This window comes from Rhagoletis zephyria, unplaced genomic scaffold, assembly GCF_001687245.7.
Source record: "Rhagoletis zephyria isolate East Lansing unplaced genomic scaffold, Rhagoletis_zephyria_1.1 Rzeph_scaffold_00020, whole genome shotgun sequence".
Classification (NCBI taxonomy): domain Eukaryota; kingdom Metazoa; phylum Arthropoda; class Insecta; order Diptera; family Tephritidae; genus Rhagoletis; species Rhagoletis zephyria.
In genome coordinates this window covers 174,063-180,807 of record NW_016157104.1, presented here as the reverse complement: position 1 = coordinate 180,807, position 6,745 = coordinate 174,063, and the positions used below count along the sequence as shown (strand labels likewise).

Sequence of the window (6,745 nt, the reverse complement as noted above, 5' to 3'; positions counted from 1 at the left end):
CCTACGTACCGAATTTTAAGCAAATCGGACCATAAATACGATTTCTTCGAACAGATCGGTCCCTGGTCCACTTCTCGGACAAAATGGATCATATATGCTAATATATGCTAAAAAGCTACCTACGTACCGAATTTTAAGCAAATCGGAACGTAAATACGCTTTTTTCCCTGGTCCACTTCTCGGAAAAAATGGACCAAATATCCTAATATATGCTAAAAAACTACTTCCGTGCCGCATTTTAAGCAAATCGGACCATAAATGCGATTTTTTGGAATAGATCAGTCCCTGGTCCACTTTTCGGAAAAAATTGATCACATATGCTAATACATGCTAAAAAGCTACCCGCGCACCGAATTTTAAGCAAATCGGACCGTAAATTCGATTTTTTCGAATAGATCGGTCCCTGGACCACTTCCCGGAAAAAATGGGTCATATATGCTAATATATGCTAGAAAGCTACTTACGTACTAAATTTTAAGCAAATCGGACAATAATAAGATTTTTTCGAATAGACCGGTCCCGAAAAAAAGTAAAATTTGTTTAGCCTAAAACATGGTGGTTACCGAAAGCTATTTGTATACAAAATTTCATGAAAACCGGACCAGCCGTTCGCGAGATTACCTGTTACAAAAAAAAGGGACTTCTCTTTATATAATTAGTATAGATAGTATAGATGAAAACTACTGAGTGTTGAAAGCTTGATAAGCAATCGCTCTTTTATGATATCATATCATATATCATATAAATACTAGCCGGCCTCGTATGCGCGAGGCTTAGCCACGCGCTGAATGTGTACATAAGTATGTAAATATATGCATTTGGAGAAAAAAAGGTGAACACCCTATTAAAAAAAGACCTATTGCACACTTAATTGCCATGCACTCTCATTTGATATCTAATGTTTTTAATGCAACGAACGGACCTCATAATTTTTTAGACAGGTTTCAACACTATTCAAAAAAATAAATAAAATCTTACTGAATATCTGGACGCCAAGTCATTTCATTTGACAACTCACCTTTTAGTCCAAGAAACAGCCCACATCTTATAGGCGGTAGCCCTTTTCGAAAAAATAAAATCTTATTGCATATCCGGAGACCCCATTTTTTTAATTTGAATAAACTGTGCAAATGTGTGTGTGCAAGCGTTTTCATTTCACATCTCACTTTTTGTATTTCAAAGCACAGATCTTATAATTTTTAGAGAGGTGGCAACTCTATAGAAATTTTAAGTACTAAAGATAATACCACTATCGATACTCGCTATTAATAATAATAATAGATTGGCGCTTATTTATACATATGTTAGAGTTGGGTTGAACCGGGCTTACACCTAGGCACTGGTAGCGTGCACTGTCAACCACTACACAACAGCGGCCTAATATCAGAGATTGGCATGCTAAAAAGATTTCGATGTTGCTTTATGTTATGTTATGATACCTATGCTTATTATGATTGAATATAGTAATCTTATTAACAGGTGGCAACCCTGTTCAAAAAAAATAAAACATTAGTGCCTTTCTAGAAGCCAATCCCCTTCATTTGACACCTCATCTTTTGTAATCCAACGAACGGTGCGGATTTTATAGTTTTTTAGACAGGTGGCAACCCTATTAAAATTCTAAACAAAAAAGGTCACTCTCCTATCGATACAGAATGTATTAGAAAAAATCTCGTAAAAATCCGTTCAGTTCTTTTCGCGATTACCGCGTACAAAGAATCTCGATTTTCCTTTATACTAAGATCATTGATCATTGATATATAATACATATTTTGAGCGGCAAAGGAATGTTAGGTAAATATTGGGCGACAGAAGTGTGTTACATTAAAGATAAATTTAGTTGAACAACGCTCTTTGATGTTTAATTCACAAAGAGGAAATCCAAATTTTTTGCTTTCGAATTGAGTTGTAGTGAGGAGGAAGATAAAAGTTTTATTCCTCATTGAGGAATTTTTGCGAACTCTGCTTTAACCCTTTCCTGCATTTGTACAATATATTGCACATTTAGTTTTTTGTAACATTGGAAGTGTTCTACTAAAAATCTTATCAATATTTTTGAAAACAAATTAAACTTTATGAAGTTTTGGAATGTTCCGAACAGTCTACGTAAATTTCAAAATCGAAAACGTTTCAAAAATATTTTTAGAATTTAATTTTAAATTAGACCATTTTATAAAATTCCAGTGACACGCAAGTTGTGGTAATTTACTGTACAAAAAATACATAAAAGTCAAGTAAATCGCTAAAAAAAGCACATAGTATGGAAATATAAAAGCATTTCATCATATAAAAATGCTAAAATTAAACTATCATAATTAAAATCTTTTTCCGGAGTGGTCAAAGAAAAAAGGAACAATATATTGTACATTTACACTGAAAGGTTGTAAGTGTCTTGTACAATATACTGTACAAACGTCCGCAAAGGTTGCAGTTGAACAGGCAATTAGGGTGGCTTTTGCCGTGGTTTTTGAAGAGCTTGTGCGCTGTTGTTGCATTAAAGGGTAGGTTTTTGATTTCTTTATCTACTGAAGGCAGAAAAACCGAGAAGGTTTATTAAAACGGGTCATTTGTATTTTATATTGTAATTGTATCTGAAATTTTTAAAAATTTCTTTATGTAAATCTCTTCTCTTGGAGAAAATTTAAAATTTTTTAATGCAAATCTTAACTAAAGATACTTAAAAAGATATAAAATATTAATTCCGACATATCTGCAGTAAAATCAATTATTTTGTACATATATAAGTTCATTTTCAATAAAATAAAAGTTTTATTCCGTCAAACTTAGTGAAATATTTATTGAGTTTTCTTGAGTGCTTTTACTCCTTTGCGGACAAATTGCACAATTTTGAGGCAGCCCTTGTAGCTACCCAAAACAACTTTTGAATATTTTTTTTTTTACTTTTATGGTTATGAGGCTCTATGAACCTTGTAATTAAGAGGACAAATTTTTATATTCATCAGGGAAACATTTGACCAGAATGGGTTAAAAACAATTTTTTTTGGGTGGGATCCAGTCACAAAACAACGCGTATGGAAAAAGCACTCAGAATACATACCGTTCATTGTATTGTTTTCATGTCCCGTTTAATCTGTTTTAATAGACCTAAGCAGATTGTTAGGTGTCAAAGGTTTTCATCTCTCAACACATCGCTTCCAAATGCCGCATACCTAATTCTTGCAAAGGCGAGGCAGAAGCACGAAAAGTTTTCCACCGTCCCATCCCCTTCAACGCAGGATAGGAAAATGGAGTTGGCATGTACGTCTATCATAGTCTAGTGTTTGTGCCACGTCCAAAAAGTACCCTGCAGTCCCGCCTGGTCAGTGAGAGAAAAAAACTAGATGGGCCTTTGGACCTGATTAACTTGTTCCTTACCTCGGGTGGGGGGTAACAAGTAATTATCAGCAATGCTTGAACTACAAGTACTCTTATTTTAAAATTCTCTACCCCTTACCACTGGTGGGGGGAAGTAGAGTCTAATAAAATAAGAGGTTAGTACTTTCAATATTAAAATTTTTCCCCCTTACCGCTGGTGGGGGGAAGTAAAACTTTAATAAAGAAAGAAGAATAAAGAGTGTTAAATGCTGTACCCCTTACCTCTGGATGGGGGGAAGTAAAACATATAAAATAAAATTAAAAGAAAAAAGAGAAGCGGAGAAGAAATGGTTAATTGAGAGTCTTTAGGATCCTCATCTGTTTATTAAATATTTTCCTTTTATATACAAATTCTGATTATATTTTCCTTAACTAATTGTAAATACATATGTATGTGTGTGTGTGTATGTACATGTTGTTTTGGTATATACTATTTACAAACCAACGCTTTGGTCTTATCATAATTTTAATTTTAATGCTTGCATTTGCGTCGGCTATATGTATACATGCAAATAATATCAATGCATTTTCTAATGCATGTATGGGTGTATGCATTTGTATGCGCGAACATTAGATTAAAATAGATCAACGCATTGATATCTTATTTCGGTTGTGTACAAAATATTGACAGTTAAATATGTTACAATTTATGGGTTTTGGTTCATTTCTCATGTTTATGTATTTTACTTATCTTCTATTCTAAAGTAGACTGTATTTTCTATGTGTCAATAAGTATTATTGTACGTATTTTTTTATGTTCAGTTTTATTTCCCTGGCAGATGTATGTATGTATGCATACCTGTTCAAAGATGTTTGAACATATTGCCGAGGGCAAAAAAAGTTCTTGCTATATTTAATGTTATTACTCGGGCAGATATGTATCCATGTTCAAAGATATTTGAACAACCTTAAGTGATTGAAGGCAACATAAGTTTTGCCCACCAGAAGTCCCTCGATGCCACCCAGTCATTTCCGAGCGAAGTATTCACCCAGCTTTTGCCACTTTCGATGACCGAAGGTGGGAGTGTTATACCTGGTTGCGGATCGAGAAATATCTGGTCTGAGCCAACCAGGTACTCCCGAGCGACTTTGCACCCAGAGTAAAGCAAGCTCGTTAAGTTTACCAACATAATTTAGTCGAGACTTGCTTTGTCGAACTAGTTTGGAAGTACTTAGTTAAAACTATCCTGTGGCATTGAAAAGACGCAGGTGCTCAGATCTCTGCCGCCAGCAATTTCCGCCTCGCTCCACTCAGTGTTATACCAACATCCGCTTCTTCCACTTAGGAAAACACAAAGTGACGGTAAGTGCAGCAGTGCGTCAAGAGTACTATACACTCCTAAATAAATAAGGCAGGTTTTTAAAATAGGAAATTAAATCTAAATATATGCCGGCTTCAAGGAAAAATTTTTTCAATCCCTTGGACGAAAAAAGCAAAAAAATTTGCAAAATTATTTTTTTCGCGCTATCTGTCAGGATTACATGAGAACCGTAGATCCTAGAAATTTGAAGCCGTGAAAAATTTGAATCTTAGAGCTTCAAAGGTTTTTCTAAGTCTCAATACGACCATTTTTTACCGAAATACGGCCTGTCAAAAACCACTGAAAAATTTGGCATTTCTTTGCTGCCTTATTTTTTTGATAGATAAAGCCAAGCCACGATATTTGTACTTTACTATCGAAACCAGACGAGTCTCCCGTGAACCGCTGGGGGTGCATCTGGGCCACTTTGGAATCACTGCACTAGATCGTTCATAAAACCTCATAATAAAAAGTGACCCTTTAGAGGGTTAAGATTTTTTGGAAAAAATCTACTTGTTTAGCCATAGTAATTGGTTGCCAAAAAAAATGTAAAATTTCCAATGGTGCAGTGGTTGGAGCTGATGTTGGCTCCTTGGATGAAAATTTCGTAGCATACCTTCCCTCTATTACGAAACCAAACATGCTGGTTTTCACATTAAATCAAGCGAATCCCAAGTGTTGAGTGAAAGAGTTGGTACTTACATATGTAGCCATAATGATCACAGGAGCATGGGCGTAGCCAGGTAGGGGCAGGGGGTGCTCGAGCCCCCCTAACTTTACAATTTTTCTTATATATATATAAAATAGTACCCTGAAATGCCAGCTTAATAGGGTCGAGCCGCCCCCTAAATTTCATTCTGGCTACGCCGATGCACAGGAGCCTTACCATCGACGCCGACTTAAGCATATATACCTTGCTTCACTTTTTACCTGTGGCAAGCTGTAATGCTATTAGATTAAATGCGCTGATCGAATGGAGTCACACGAGCATTGAGCACTCTAGAATTTTAGAAAATCTTCCAGTAGACATCAGGCGCCAGGAATACACAGTCCCGCATACTGGACTAAAGAATCACTTCCAGACAAGGATCCCCTCAGGGGATGAATGGGAGAAGGATTCAATCCTGCTCCCGTATTCTGACTCAGCAGCTATCTACACTTGTACAGACTTGTAGCTGTATCCAATATTCCTTACCGCTGGTGGGGGAAAATACAAGACAGACAACATGTTTCTTCTGCACGATGGAGAATTCATTTCAATTCTGGGTTAATACAATTTTTACATTTCCTTATATACTACATTTTAAAAAATCGTTGCCAAAATGCATTATTTTGCCTATCAGACATTTGAAAAGTAGTGAACTGTACTATATATTTTATGTACTTTTGTATGTATGGATTTTCAATGCTTAATTACAGTAGTAACTCGATTCTTGCTAGTGAAACCCGGGCTCGGTGCAAGTTTCGAGCTTGTCGCAAAAACTGAGTTTTTATTTTCCATATAAAACAAAAGGCACTTACTTACATACATACATTTTTTAGAGTCCAGTTTTATTATGTTTAACCCCTGACGGGAATTTCGTAGTCGACTATTAAAATAGCCAACTTATTACGGCTAAATTTTAATTGGTTTCAAAATCATGCAGAGCCCAATCGAGGGGATACGTATGTAGGAATGTATGTGAAATTGTTTCACAATTTTAACTTTCGACAAAAAAAGCCTGAGTTCAAAAACAAAAAATTGAAAACAATTATATATGTATGTGGCTCATTCCATCTCAAATCACCCAGGCCGGGGGAAAGTGAATTTAAGTTTGCGATAAAACTCACAGGGATTGTTCCTTGAACAATTTAAGGAGACACGTATTTTTTCTTTTTGCTCAGAAATGCGAGAAAATGCGTAGCAATATGCTAAAATTCGTCGTTTTCGAGTTATGATTTTTATACCTTTCATGAGCATGAAATGGTATTATAACTTTGGTCCGATGTTTGTAAGTACCAGAACAAAAAGAGATAGACCCATTAAAATGTATACTTATATGATCAGAACGTCGAGCTGAGTTGATTTA

The 6,745-nt window shown here is 35.5% G+C and overlaps 1 long non-coding RNA gene across 1 annotated transcript in view; it reads left to right on the top strand.

Annotated features, from left to right (window-relative positions):
* Window positions 1-6,656: 6,656 nt before the first annotated feature.
* The window catches only part of LOC108362027 (uncharacterized), a 12,784-nt gene continuing 12,695 nt past the window's right edge, over window positions 6,657-6,745 (top strand). The window contains exon 1 of the long non-coding RNA XR_001847401.1: window positions 6,657-6,667. This is a non-coding gene — a long non-coding RNA (uncharacterized LOC108362027). The remainder of the gene's footprint in view (window positions 6,668-6,745) is intronic.